The sequence below is a fragment of the Protomyctophum parallelum genome, assembly GCF_964188405.1.
Source record: "Protomyctophum parallelum genome assembly, chromosome: 12".
NCBI classification, from domain to species: domain Eukaryota; kingdom Metazoa; phylum Chordata; class Actinopteri; order Myctophiformes; family Myctophidae; genus Protomyctophum; species Protomyctophum parallelum.
This window is the reverse complement of record NC_139712.1, coordinates 22,797,390-22,813,198: the sequence shown is the minus strand read 5'-3', so window position 1 is coordinate 22,813,198 and position 15,809 is coordinate 22,797,390. Positions and strand designations below refer to the sequence as shown.

The window sequence follows — 15,809 nt, the reverse complement described above, 5'->3', positions numbered from 1 at the left end:
GTGTACAGTATGTGATAAAGGCTGTGCTAGCGCAAGTCAACTAAAAATACACATGATGATTCATACAGGTGAAAAACCCTGTTTGTGTACAGTATGTGGTAAAGGCTTTGTTTCCACAGGTGAACTAAAAAGACACATGAGGACTCATACTGGCGAAAAGCCTTTTTCTTGTACAGTTTGTGATAGAGGCTGTGCTAGCACAAATGCTCTAAAAATACACATGAGGACTCATACAGGCGAAAGGCCCTTTTCTTGTACAGTATGTGGTAAAGGCTGTGTTAGCTCAAGTCATCTAAAAACACACATACGGTCTCATACAGGCGAAAAACCCTTTATGTGTACAGTATGTGGTAAAGGCTGTGTTAACTCAAGTCATCTAAAAACACACATGGTGACTCATACAGGCGAAATGCCCTTTTCTTGTACAGTTTGTGGTAAAGGCTGTGCTACCGCAAGTCGCCTAAAAACACACATGGTGACTCATACAGACAAAAAGCCCTTCTCTTGTACTGTTTGTGGTAAAGGCTTTGCTCGGATGGATTCTCTAAAATCACACATGAGCACTCATAGTTTGTAGTAAACGATTTGCTAGAACATATCTAAAAAGACACATGACTCATACAGAGGGAAAGCCTTTAGTTTAAGTCACACACATACATGCTCATTCAGTCTAATCAAATGACACAAAGTATAATCTGACAATATCAACACAACTGAAATGTTGCTCTGAAAAGGCTTGACTAAAACACCCATATAATTCTCTTCAGCCGGTAGTAGAGCAATATGAGCATCAGTGCTGTACGTATAAAAAGTTGCTGGTTTTGTGTAGCTGTTCACGTTGAGTTGTCATGTGTGTTTGGATTGTTAAATATATAAGTACATATTTGGTAGATGCCATCGTCAGAAGAGAGTTTTTTTGCCGTTGATTATTTATGCATATTCTACAGACTTTTGTCTTTATTGAGGTGTAAACTTGGGTTAGGGAAATATTGATAATGTTTTTCTTTGCTTGGTTTAATAAAGGTTTCAACACTACAGGTCCTATGTGTGCCTTATCATTACAGAAATGCTATCAAATAATTATGTGATATATTTAATCTCTATTATTTGTACTGTTGTGGTTATTAAAAAAATACATTAAAGATGGGGTACCATGCCATTGACCATATGCAGACCGCATCCATCTTGTCAGCAAGATCGTAACTAGGTGCAATATCCCATTGACAGCTCATTCATCCAAACATTAAAGTCCAATGTGATTGTATTAAACTATGTCAAACTCAACATTATGAAAGGTGCGCGGAAACTCCACCCGGTGACCCGGTCTCTGGTCCCGCCGTGAGACCAGAGACCGCCCTCTGAGACCCCGTTCGAACCACTGGAGACATTAGGTATGAAAACCTTACAATTTACAATTTAGGCATTTAGCAGACGCTCTTAATCCAGAGCGACTTACATTGTCCCTGAAGGTCATCCTATTGGTGGCCCTCACGATGGCTAAGGCTCTCTCTGTAAGCTCGGACTGCACAGTGTTTAACGAGGATAAGACTAGGGTCAAAGTTAAGCCTAACCTAGCCTCGATACCCAGGCTTTCATTTTGTCTGCGCGAAAGATGAAAGCCTGGAAAAAGCCGTGGGCTGAACCAGTCTAAAAGTGGGAGTCAACCCTTCCGGGTGGGCGTCGCTCTAAATGATGTGACGTAGCGCTGCACTAAGGGGGAGAGGAGGGGCCGGGGGTGACGGACAGATCGATGAGATCCAATCAGGGTGTGCGCATTTCTGAGGCGCGACCCGCCCCTCTAGACCAGAAATGTCTCTGCTTAGGTCAGGCTAAGCCTAACCCAACTTTTGTTCCTAAGAACTCTAATGCCACCGTTGTGCCAGTGGACCCGAGGTCCTTTCACCCTCCTCCTTTTGCATCGGCTGAGGATGAGAAGTTGCACACCCTATGCCCGGTCAGGGCCATATGGGTGTATATGGCCATAGACATATATAAAGGCTAGATGGCTCAAGACGGAGTCTCTGACGTAGTTCACCCGGCGGCCATCTTGTTGAGGGAATACAGTACAGTATGTTCAATGGCAGCTCAAACAACAATAGTCATAACTCCGTCAAATCTTGACAGATTTACAAACGGGTTGGTTTATTACAACCGGTGTCAACGTGGCTATGATTCAGGGCGCTTATCTGCTTATTTGGTTTTTTTATGAACGTTGTATAAAAGCATATACGTATGCAGACATCTGACGTTTATAACAAACCAAACCGTTTGGAAATTGAGCAAGTTATGTTTTTTTTCCAAAGTACATTCCCCATAGACACAATGTTATGCTGCCCTTAGGTAAGGTCGAAGGTCAGGCCGTCCCAATTGGTGTTCTGCCACCTGTGGGTTTGAGGGCTCACTCCACCCGCAGAGTGGTGGCATCCTGTATTTTTGGTACAGGTGCAGCAGCCCTAGGATTTGGTCTCGTGATAACGAACGGAGTGTATGGATCCTCCTAATGAAGCATAATGTTCCTTAAAATAACTGGAGGTTATGCAATAACCGTGGTTATTTAAGCAACTTTGCAAGGAATTACGCCAGTTGCCCTTTTCATTTTTTTTGCCGATGGGTTCCCAGATTGTGATGTATGTACTCTGAGGTTCCAGGGGATAGAAGTGGCACCACTCCACTTCCTGCGGGGTGCCTATGTTTTCATTCCCACTATCAACAACGTATACACATTCTGAATGGCCCTGCTGACAGATTCAGTAGCATAGCTCGGAATATGTTCTTGAGAGATTACAGACATCACCCACAGCATTGAAATGTCTGGCCATTTCTGATCATTGTTCCTGATGGATCTCCTAATGTTCTGAAAACCTGATTTTAATTTCCCTAATAATACGGTCTTTGTCAAGTATATACTTGTGAGGTCGAAATGTCGTATTTTTCTAGGACTTTCGGTGTAAAATAATTGTTCGTTTCTCATAATGTCGAGACATATTCCAAAATGCCATCCAAGACAAAGAAGCGACCACAGAGCCACACGGAGGGCGCCATGATTCACCGCTGGAATGCATTGTGCCGTGATTTCTCAGAAGCCCTGAGAAGTTATTTTGTTTTTTTTTCCTCCGGTCACATGATCCAAACGTGTGATGTATCAGTCCGAGGAAAACCATGTATGTCTTAAAAGTTATCAAAAATGGCAAAAAGTCGTGTTTAGCGTGTTTAGCAGGGAAAGAGCAAAGAGGTCTTTTTATCAATTAGGTCGGGAAAGTCAGGTTCTGCAGGGAATTATTAATAGGGAGGATTATCACAACAAAACAAAAAAGTAGTGATATTTGAATTAGGTGAAATCACTGAATATAAGGCCTTATTCCTATCACACAAGTTATTATTATGTAAGTCCTTTTTCATGTCACATCAAAGTCCTTATTATTAAAGTGCTTATTGTATTCCAGACCACGTGTAGCCTATTGCCTTGTTTTCATTGGGGTCCTTTATACTCAATTCATCAAAGTCCTTAGTATTAAAGTATTCATTGTATTCCTTCATTCCAGACCAGTGTGTGGAGTCCAGTCTGCAGGTGAAGATCAGTTCTCCAGCCAGGAGAACAGCCCATTAAACAGGAACCTGAAGACCACCTGGATCCCAGTAAGTTTCAAGCACTCTCTTTATTTCTTGTAAAAGTGGGCCGGTACAGAGGGTGTAAAGTAGGGCATTAACGAGTTGAGATTTTTCCTAGTTGACTTGTCAGACAGTAAAGTCAAAGTTGAGTTGATGTGTCGTTTTATGACGGGGGAGGGGGGATCCCCGATCCCTGAGAAAACTTTAACAGGGGGCGGGTTGGGGTGTGCGCCGACTGCATGCATGCTCTAATACAGAGCTTGTCAAACGGAGCCACTTACCATGGTGCGCACACAGTGGCCTCTCCAATATGGCACAGAAACCCATTAGAAAGGTAGGCAACGCAGAATATCAAAACATAAAAATGTAATAGTAAACACTAAACAGTGCAGGCACACTGGCCAAAAAAGAGAACGCAACAGATATGGGGCATAATTGGCACACAGCGCAGCAGCGGCCAGCCATAATAACACAATACAAAATAAATATAACATTATAACACAGTACAGCAGCCCGACCTTCAGAACACAATAGAAGACATAGGTCATAGGTATAATTAACATTATAGCAGCCAGCAGCAGTTGGCACATCGTCAGAATACAATCTGCTATAACCTTCCACATTCACGACATGAACAACATGTCTTCCTTCTCCTCCTCCGAACAACAACTCGATAACGTCCTTTTCTTTTCTGAACCATGCAGTAAATAAACAACAACAACCCGCACTGACCGGAGACGGAGATATTCATGCGTCCCGCGCGTAAAGCTAAACCAGAAACGGGACAGTCACTGTCAGCACGGGGGGTGGGGGGATAAAGTTTGCGCGCTTCTGTCTTCTTCTCTGACACAGTTCAACTTCAGCCAGTCAATTAGTGGGATACCGCTTAGAGCGCAGAGAACGTACATCAAAGGAACACACAGCTACAGATAGGTTGTTAATTCTGTCCGTGACAATAACCAATCCTACAGTTTGAATTCTGTATACACACACAGAGCAAAAATAATGATATGGGTTAAACAAATTTATTGTTTTTTTTGTCTTTTTCCGAAAAAAATGAATTAATTGATTATCAATTTAAAGGTGATATTGACAAGTTTCCAGTGTTCGTAGTACACAGAAGTGAGTGAGTGTTTCCAAACAAATTCAAATCTAGCTCCACCCCCTCCCCCGTCATTCTATTGGCTGAGCCAGGTCACTTCAGGCTATGGGGTTGTTGTTGCTCCTGGTAGGGACCCAATGTATATTTGCACTCATATGGCTAAATATGGCATTCAAAATTATGAATTTCTATTGTACATCTTAGTTGCAATGAAAATTAGTTGGCACGCTTTTTTTTACGGGTAACTGTACCATAAGCGCAATATCACACGAGTCCCGTGGCATGGTCGCAATTCTCGCAATGAGGAAGTGGTGGCGGAGGCAGAGGCTCACTCTGCTGTCAACATATTAATTATCTTTTATTTGTAATCGGTGGCGGTGCATATAAAATATATATTGTCCCTCAAATGCCCCAGCCACCACAGCATCGTTCATGTGAACCATTTTTTCCCGGTTGTTCATTGTAATGATCAAAATCGCTGATTCGCTATGATGATGATCCGTCATCATTGACCACGACCGTGACCACTGTAGAATCCACGCTTCAACCCGCCAGGCAAGCTCCAGACAGCCGCACCGACGGAGCGAAGGTCCTCCGGTGGTGGTGACTGTTGATTCGCCATAGCGACTTCCACCATTTCAACAAATAACCACATACAAAACACTTCACATGAACGATATTGATGTAACCAGGAGATGTGGTTGGGGTCCGATCATCCGACGTTCTCTCGTCTCGGAATGACTCGGATGACTCTCCTCCTCTGCCTGGCCGCTGGGCACTGGGATGAGGCAGACCCTCCCCGGGGTGGGGGGGGACTGGGGCTTTGAAGTTTTAAGACACCCTCGCTGTGATTGGCTAAAACTCTGCCTCACCCCCCCACTAACCCCTCCTCCCCCTCACACCCCGAGATATAAACACCTAGAACTCAAAACATCCCAGGGCAGCCAACGGTAGTGTCTGTCTGCAGGAAAACAGCATCATACAGGGGATGCTAGAGGGAAAAAAGGCCAAAACTCTAGATATATATATATTTAAAATGTTGGCTTAAAACCTGTCTATATCACCTTTTAAGCATCAACAATGCGATGACTACATCGATGCATTTACCTAAATGTACCATGAAATAAAATGTATTAGTTAAATGATTAATGGGTTCACTGAAGCTGTTCAGTTAATTTTAATTTTAGTATTAACTAGTGGTGGGCATAGATTCATTTTTTTTTATCTAGATTAATCTCACTGCAATCCTGGAGTTAATCTAGATTAATCTAGATTAAAATGGCTCATTTGAACTCTGCCGAAGGCATTGCAAATATGTGTGTGCTACCTAAATAATGACCAGAAGTAAGACCTTGTGAACAGGTTTAGACCAGGAGCCCTACTTATGGATACAACTAGCCTATTAATACCTTATATATTTCATATTGTGAGTTTGTAGAACTGTTCAGTGTTGCCAAGTCTAGTCATTATAAGCTACTTTGGACTTGTCTATCTGTAAAGTTTCTTTAACATATTGGTGGTCCTTGACATGAAAATGCTTGAGAACACTACTCTAAAACAACATTGGACAATGATGTTTGACAGTCACCGTATAGTTGCTTATTTTAGACTTGTTCTCTGACTTTTTCAGATTTTCTGACTTGATAATTTTCTGGCCTGTTAACATTTTCATAGACCTGGTTGCTCGTTTCTCTCTTAGTCACGAAATGTGGCAACCTTGGTCAAAGCGGTTTGTTGTGGTTGTGAATCTGCATGGATAGCACTAGCACAAAAGCTATCTATTAAGAAAAGTTGTGGAACTTTAACGTGTTGCTTACTTGCTGTTTACCGTCCCTCACAGAGTGGACTCCGTGCAGACGTTGCAGTGCTACTTCTCCTCACACACACATGCACGCACACTAGTGTTGTCACGATACTGGATTTTCAACTTCGATACGATATTTGGAAAAGTATTGATATTTCGATACCATTTTCGATACCACGCAACCACGGCGATTTATGAGGGTTTAACATTTATTACAAATAAAAGCTGGGCAGTCTTATGCACTTTCATATTTTTTTCAACATTTTTATTATTATTAGGCCTATTATTATAATTATTATAATTATTATACATAATAGTAGGCCAGGCCTGCACATAAAAGTAAAGTTGTGAAGCACAACATTTAATTTCTTTCTGACCAGTCAACCACATCATCTTGGTTTCTATTCCTTATTCATAACTATCTTTATCATTTATAATTATAAAAAAATAATCAAAATAAATAAAGTTTGATAATCTATTCAGATATTATTCAATGCATCCTGTCTAAAACAAAATCACCATCCACCTAGAGATTCTTAAAAAGTCAACAGTCGCCTATAACAAAGCCTTGCGTCTAGCAAGGCAGGCATATTTCTCTGGCATTATTAATGAGAACAAGAAAACTGCCAGAGTCCTATTCTCTACCATTGATCGACTTTTAAACCCCCCTCAGTCCTACAAGCAGTCATTCCCGGCCTCTAAAGCTAAGTGTAATGAGTTTGCATGCTTTTTTGACAACAACATTTTTAACATTAGAGCTGATATTATGAATGGTGCTGCTGCTAGCGCAAACCTTCAAACAGCAGCTAATGGTCCCAGGGTAGATCTCTCCAGGGGGAGCCTATTATCGTTCTGCGCAATTGATGAAGACGAACTCTGCAAAACTATATCCCAGATGACATCATCCTCCTGTTCATTAGATACAATTCCCACCACCTTTCTCAAAGAGGTCTTAGACAGTGTGATTGGAGATATCCTAAAAATTGTAAACAGCTCTCTACAATCAGGCGTCTTCCCAGACTCACTGAAGACTGCTGTAGTTAAGCCCCTTCTCAAGAAACACAATCTTGATCCCTCTGTTTTGGGTAACTATCGACCCATTTCAAATCTACCCTTTCTGGGCAAGGTTTTAGAAAAATGCATCTTTCTTCAATTGGATGTGTTTCTACAGAACAATAATGTGCACAACAAATTCCAATCTGGCTTTAGGAAAGGTCACAGCACAGAAACAGCACTTGTAAAAGTAATGAATGATCTTAGGGTGTCTGCTGACAAGAAACATGTATCCGTTCTCTTACTTCTAGATCTAACGGCTGCATTTGACACGATTGATCACTCAATTTTAATACAGCGTCTGGAGCACTGGATAGGCCTGTCTGGTACGGCCCTGTCCTGGTTTTCCTCCTACCTATCAAACAGAAGTTACTTTGTCAATCTAGCCGAGTTTGACTCAGACAAACACGACATCAGTTCTGGTATTCCACAGGGCTCGATTCTTGGCCCTCTGCTTTTCTCCTTGTACATACTGCCATTGGGCGAACTCATTGCCAATCACGGAGTCAATTTTCATTCCTATGCTGATGATACCCAATTATATCTTTCTGTGGCTCCAGATGATCCCTGTGCTTTAGACCCGCTGCTTACCTGTCTGTCTAGCATCAAATGTTGGATGAGTGAGAACTTTCTCAAGCTAAATGAGGATAAGACAGAAGTTCTCATAATCCGTTCTAGTGAGCAGAAAGAATCAATATTAAGCAGACTTGGCAACCTGACTGTAGAAAGTAACAGTACAGTAAAGAACCTGGGGGTTATTATTGATTCCGAATTGAATTTTAATTCACACATTAATCATGTTACCAAGATTGCCTTTTTTCACCTTAGAAATATTGCACGAATCAGAGCCTATGTGTCCTTGGACGATGCAAAAACGCTAATCCACGCCTTTGTTTTTTCTCGGCTTGATTACTGCAATGCACTTTTTTCAGGACTGCCTAAGAAAACAACTGACAGATTACAACTTGTCCAAAATGCAGCAGCCAGAGTTTTAACTAGAACTAAGATGAGAGAACATATTACTCCAGTTTTGGCATCACTGCACTGGCTTCCGGTTGTTTTTAGGATTGATTTTAAAATTATTTTACTTGTCTATAAAGCTCTCAATGGTCTCGCACCTTCCTACCTACATGACTGCCTGCCTAAATATGTCCCAAACCGCCCCCTCTTCCACTGCTGGCCTGCTCGCTTTGCCTAAAAAAATGGCAACTAAAAAATACGGGGAAGCAGCTTTTTGCTTCTACGGGCCGTTGGCATGGAACAAGCTCCCACTGTGCCTTCGTCAGGCAGCCTCTGTAGACATTTTTAAAGCTCAGCTCAAGACCCACTTCTACAACATTGCTTTTAAGTGATCTTTTATTTTTTGTTATTCATGTCCTCACTGTATTGCATTACTGCTTGTTTTTTAATGTCATTGCCTTGCTTTTCTTTTATTCTCCATTGTTCTGTAAAGCACTTTGAGCTGCATTTCATGTCATGAAAGGTGCTATACAAATAAAGTTTTATTATTATTATTATTATTACATTAATTTTAATTTATTTTTTAATTCTTATTTTAATGACACCCAAACAACCTGAACTTTGGACATTCAGTGCATTTTCTGTGGTCTGGGATTTTTTGTGTCTATGAAGCCTTTTGAGCTGCAATGAAAACAGGCAAAACAGTGACATCTGCTGGCAAACCGCCCCCTAAGGTCTTCCACTGCTGGCCTGCTCGCTTTGCCTAAAAAAATGGCAACTAAAAAATACAACCTAGTCCCCATAATGTATATGGGGGACATGGGGAGAGCAACGGACTTGGACTCATGCTTCCTTCATGCCTGAGTGTCCAAGTTGCTCCTTTACACCTGACAGGGGGGAGTTTCCCTACACTTTTAGGCCCAAACCACACCAGCTGCAACTCCTTGCAACATCCCTGTTGCAAGGAGTTGTACACATAGACATCAAATGGGGGCTTCAATCCCACAATGTTGTAACCCATTTTTCACCCTTGTGTCAATTATCTAATGTGATCCTGGGCTCTACACACCCTCCGCCACCCTAGTCCCCATAATATGGGGACTAGGGTGGCGGAGGGTGTGTAGAACTTGAACACTCATGAGTTCATGTCCCCCATATATTATATGGGGGACATGAACTCATGAGTGTTCAAGTTGCTCCTTTACACCTGATAGGGGGGAGTTTCCCTGGTTGGACGTAGCGCGTGGAAGGAACACGTTATTCCAACCAGTTCCTTTCCCCTCCATCAGGCGCCCCGGCTGGCCAGGGGGAGGCAGTTTAGAGACCAGGATTAGGCTACTGCATGTTCTTTGTGAGGGTAAAAACTTTAGGATTGATTTAAAAAATATTTTACTTGTCTATAAAGCTCTCAATGGTCTCGCACCTTCCTACCTACATGACTGCCTGCCTAAATATGTCCCAAACCGCCCCCTAAGGTCTTCCACTGCTGGCCTGCTCGCTTTGCCTAAAAAAATGGCAACTAAAAAATACGGGGAAGCAGCTTTTTGCTTCTATGGGCCGTCGGCATGGAACAAGCTCCCTCTGTACCTTCGTCAGGCAGCCTCTGTAGACATTTTTAAAGCTCAGCTCAAGACCCACTTCTACAACATTGCTTTTAATTGATCTTTTAGTTGTTGTTATTCATGTCCTCACTGTATTGCATTACTGTCGTTGCCTTGCTTTTCTTTTATTCTCCATTGTTCTGTAAAGCACTTTGAGCTGCATTTCACGTCATGAAAGGTGCTATACAAATAAAGTTTTATTACTTGCGCAAGCAGAGCGCGCAAGTAATGTTTTCGCCCGGTCTCTTCCGCCGTGACAGCTGTCCCGCCATTCGATGTTTATGCAGAAAAACATCAAATCTGTGCCTGTTTTGCTGGGACCAAATGACCACAAATGACCATATTTCTTACGTCATCATTTAGAGCTAGTCGTATACTATTATACATAATCAGTAAAAATAAAATAGCAAATTGTGCCTGATCTGCTGCGACCAGAGTACGTGGTGTGTATATGTATGACTAGCTCTTAATGATGACGTAAGAAATATGGTCATTTGTGGTCATTTGGTCCCAGCAAACCAGGCACAGATTTGCTGTTTTCTTGCATAAACATCAAATGGCGGGACAGCTGTCACGGTTTTTGGCGCAAAGTAACCACAGTATACCGCTAATCAACTTACAACTACACACTTTATACAGTATAGAGTATATATGTATACGTATATAGTATATGCCTATATACTATATATATACTATATATATTTCTTACGTCATCATTTAGAGCTAGTCATACGTATACTATATACATAATCAGTAAAAATAAAATAGCAAATTGTGCCTGACCTGCTGGGACCAGAGTACGTGGTGTGTATATGTATGACTAGCTCTTAATGATGACGTAAGAAATATGGTCATTTGTGGTTCGTTTTTCTTGCATAAACATCAAATGGCGGGACAGCTGTCACGGTTTTTGGCGCAAAGTAACCACAGTATGCCGCTAATCAACTTACAACTACACACTCTATATAGTATATATGTATACGTATATAGTATATGCCTATATACTATATATATATACTATATATAGTATATGCCTGCTTTGCTGGGACCAAACGACCACAAATGACCATATCTCTTACGTCATCATTTAGAGCTAGTCATACGTATACTATATACATAATCAGTAAAAATAAAATAGCAAGTTGTGCCTGATCTGCTGGGACCAGAGTATGTGGTGTGTATATGTATGACTAGCTCTTCACCCAAACTTATATAGATAGAAACTTGAATCATACTTAATAATACTAGGTGTTTATATGCATAAAGTAGGTAGGTAGCAATTATACATTTCAAACGTTCCTTCACAGAGATACTGAGATTTGACAGTTTACAGCGGTCGAAAGGACTTGCGCGCTCTGCTTGCGCACTAGTTGGCCATTTATGGCCTACTAGTGTGCAACAAGCAAGTATGCACTCGACAGAGTGCAGTTCTAGTTATTATTATTATTATTAAGGCCAGCCTACTCAAACTATTATTATTTGTATTAGTAGTATTATTAATATCCGGAATCACACACACACACGCACACACACACACACACACACACACACACACACACACACACACACACACACACACACACACACAGCAACCGATTGCAACGTTAGCTTGCTAGCCTAGCTATATTGTGTTCACTGTTGATAGCTTTAGCTAGTTAGCTTATCGCTATGACAGCAACAAGTAGGATGTAATTGTATGCGGGTTTGGCAACTGTCCTCTTTAGCTCTCCGTGTACATCGGATTATTTATCTTACATAAAGAAATACGAGCGACCAGCTAGTTAAAGAAGTAAGTTAACACAGCGAGGAGACATAACTTGTCACAGAACGACAATGTCTGTAGTGCGAGACTGGGTGCTGCGCAGCCTGCAGGCTGTGCGCTCGCAGCGCTCTGTCTGAGAGAGTCAGGAGGCCCCTCCCCTCCCTCAAGGCTCAGTTTGGAGGGGGCTGTACTCCCTTCTGAGCCTGTGTGTGCGCTGCGTAGCATGTCTCAACAAACGGGAGGACGGAGCCTGCCAGTATCGATAGTATCGATACTATGGAAAAGTCATATCGAACCGTTTTAATTTTTCAGAATCGATATTCGTCGATATATCGGTATTTTCGACAACACTAACGCACACACACGCACAGTCACACACACGGCCGACTCCTGGCCGCTATGCAGACCCAGCTCCCAGACACAATTTTGAGAATAGATAATTTCACGCGATAAGAGTCTCGTGTTAACGCCGATAACGGCCCAGCATTAGTATTAACTAACCTGCTGACATTTACAACTCATTACATATTTAAGGACTGTCTCTCATTCAGCTCGTCTCGCATAGAGTAATCTGTTGATAACCTTTTCCAGGCATTACTCTGCACTGAGGTACAAGATTCAAACCTTATAATATTATAGAGTCTCTTTGTATTCATCCCCAGATTTTCTGCACATCCATGTGTGTAAAGAGGAGGTTACACCTGACGAGGAGATGAGCTCCATTCTGGTCCAGGAGGAGCCACAATTTCCACAGATTAAAGAGGAACAAGAGGAGCTAGAGCTTCAAAGACCAGAAGAGGCTGGTGGGTCAACGTTGACATTACTAGCAGTGAAAAGTGAAGATGATAATGATGAAGAAAACAGAGAGACAGAGCCTGTAGCCGGCACCTCAACTCAACAAATGAAAACCCAAGCTTATATAGTGAAAAGTGAAGATGATGATGATAATGATGATGAAAACAGAGAGACGGAGCCTGTAGCCGGCAACTCAACTGAACACATGAAAACACAAGCTTATATAGACTACTGGGTACGATCACAACCAACTAGTGATGACCAGCCCCTCTCTTCACACTGTTCTGAATCTGACACTGAAGACAGTGATGAGTGGGAGACCACTCAGACCAGTGAAGGTCAGTCAGCTTTAAACACACAAAATGTGGGAGGACAGCGCAAAATGTCCCAGGACCTGAAATCAAAACAAACTGACTCCATGAGGAGTCACACAGGGAAGAAAAGCTTTAGCTGTACAGAGTGTGACAAAATGTTTACTCAAAAGGGAACTCTAAAAACACACATGATGACTCATACTGGCGAAACGCCCTTTTCTTGTACAGTTTGTGGTAAAGGCTGTGCTACCGCAAGTCGCCTAAAAACACACATGGTGACTCATACAGACGAAAAGCCCTTTTCTTGTACTGTTTGTGGTAGAGGCTTTGCTCGGATGGATTGTCTAAAATCACATATGAGCACTCATAGGCCTACAGGTGAAATGCCCTTTTCGTGTACAGTATGTGATAAAGGCTGTGCTAGCGCAAGTCAACTAAAAATCCACATGATGACTCATACAGGTGAAAAGCCCTGTTTGTGTACAGTATGTGGTAAAGGCTGTGTTTCCACAGGTGAACTAAAAAGACACATGAGGACTCATACTGGTGAAAAGCCTTTTTCTTGTACAGTTTGTGGTAAAGGTTTTGCTCAGACGGGTGGTCTAAAAAAACACATGAGGACTCATACAGGCGAAAGGCCCTTTTCTTGTACAGTATGTGGTAAAGGCTGTGTTAGCTCAAGTGACCTAAAAATACACATGAGGAATCATACAGGTGAAAAACCCTTTATGTGTACAGTATGTGGTAAAGGCTCTGTTAGCTCAAGTCATCTAAAATCACACATGAGGACTCATACAGCCGAAAAGCCCTTTTCTTGTACAGTATGTGGTAAAGGCTGTGTTAGCTCAAGTTATCTAAAAAGACACATGATGACTCATACAGGTGAAAAGCCCTTTATGTGTACAGTTTGTGATAGAGGCTGTGCTAGCACAAGTGCTCTAAAAATACACATGAGGACTCATACAGGTGAAAAGCCATTTTCTTGTACAGTATGTGGTAAAGGCTGTGTTAGCTCAAGTCATCTAAAAACACACATACGGTCTCATACAGGCGAAAAGCCCCTTTCTTGTACAGTATGTGGTAAAGGCTGTGTTAACTCAAGTCATCTAAAAACACACATGGTGACTCATACAGGCGAAATGCCCTTTTCTTGTACAGTTTGTGGTAAAGGCTGTGCTAACGCAAGTCGCCTAAAAACACACATGGTGACTCATACAGACAAAAAGCCCTTCTCTTGTACCGTTTGTGGTAAAGGCTTTGCTCGGATGGATTCTCTAAAATCACACATGAGCACTCATAGTTTGTAGTAAACGATTTGCTAGAACATAATCTAAAAAGACACATGACTCATACAGAGGGAAAGCCTTTAGTTTAAGTCACACACATACATGCTCATTCAGTCTAATCAAATGACACAAAGTATAATCTGACAATATCAACACAACTGAAATGTTGCTCTGAAAAGGCTTGACTAAAACACACATATAATTCTCTTCAGCCGATAGTAGAGCAATATGAGCATCAGTGCTGTACGTATAAAAAGCTGCTGGGTTTGTGTAGCTGTTCACGTTGAGTTGTCATGTGTGTTTGGATTGTTAAATATATAAGTACATATTTGGTAGATGCCATCGTCAGAAGAGTTTTTTTGCCGTTGATTATTTATGCATATTCTACAGACTTTTGTCTTTATTGAGGTGTAAACTTGGGTTAGGGAAATATTGATAATGTTTTTCTTTGCTTGGTTTAATAAAGGTTTCAACACTACAGGTCCTATGTGTGCCTTATCATTACAGAAATGCTATCAAATAATTATGTGATATATTTCATCTCTATTATTTGTACTGTTGTGGTTATTCAAAAATTACATTAAAGATGGGGTACCATGCCATTGACCATATGCAGACCGCATCCATCTTGTCAGCAAGCTGGTAACTAGGTGCAATATCCCATTGACAGCTCATTCATCCAAACATTAAAGTCCAATGTGATTGTATTAAACTATGTCAAACTCAACATTATGAAAGGTGCGCGGAAACTACACCCGGTGACCCGGTCTCTGGTCCCGCCGTGAGACCAGAGACCGCCCTCTGAGACCCCGTTCGAACCACTGGAGACATTAGGTATGAAAACCTTGTCCCTGAAGGTCATCCTATTGGTGGCCCTCACGATGGCTAAGGGCCGATTCATATTCCTATTTTAGAGCAGAATAAAAGTCGGTTTGGCGCTGTAGAGCCTACAATTTGACGTCATTTGAGGTTCGGGGGGGGGCGGATACCGTCCTAAAGTCGGCTCTTCGGTGCTACTGAAAATTTCTGACGAGCCGAAATCATTTCGGCACTACAGCGCCGAAGCAGCGGTAAAATAGGAGTATGAATCGGCCCTAAGGCTCTCTCTGTAAGCTCGGACTGCACAGTGTTTAACGAGGATGAGACTAGGGTCACGGTTAAGCCTAACCCAACTTTTGTTCCTAAGAACTCTAATGCCACCGTTGTGCCAGTGGACCCGAGGTCCTTTCACCCTCCTCCTTTTGCATCGGCTGAGGATGAGAAGTTGCACACCCTATGCCCGGTCAGGGCCATATGGGTGTATATGGCCATAGACATATATAAAGGCTAGATGGCTCAAGACGGAGTCTCTGACGTAGTTCACCCGGCGGCCATCTTGCTGAGGGACTACAGTACAGTATGTTCAATGGCAGCTCAAACAACAATAGTCATAACTCCCTCAAATCTTGACAGAATTACAAACGGGTTGGTTTATTACAAGCGGTGTCAACGTGGCTATGATTCAGGGCGCTTATCTGCTTATC

General features: G+C 42.0%; 1 long non-coding RNA gene across 1 annotated transcript in view; it reads left to right on the top strand.

The window, feature by feature from the left end:
* Positions 1–12,940, top strand: part of LOC310868268 — a 33,700-nt gene extending 20,760 nt beyond the window's left edge. The window contains exons 2-3 of the long non-coding RNA XR_014570070.1: positions 3,543–3,636; positions 12,554–12,940. This is a non-coding gene — a long non-coding RNA (uncharacterized lncRNA). The remainder of the gene's footprint in view (positions 1–3,542; positions 3,637–12,553) is intronic.
* Positions 12,941–15,809: the final 2,869 nt, after the last annotated feature.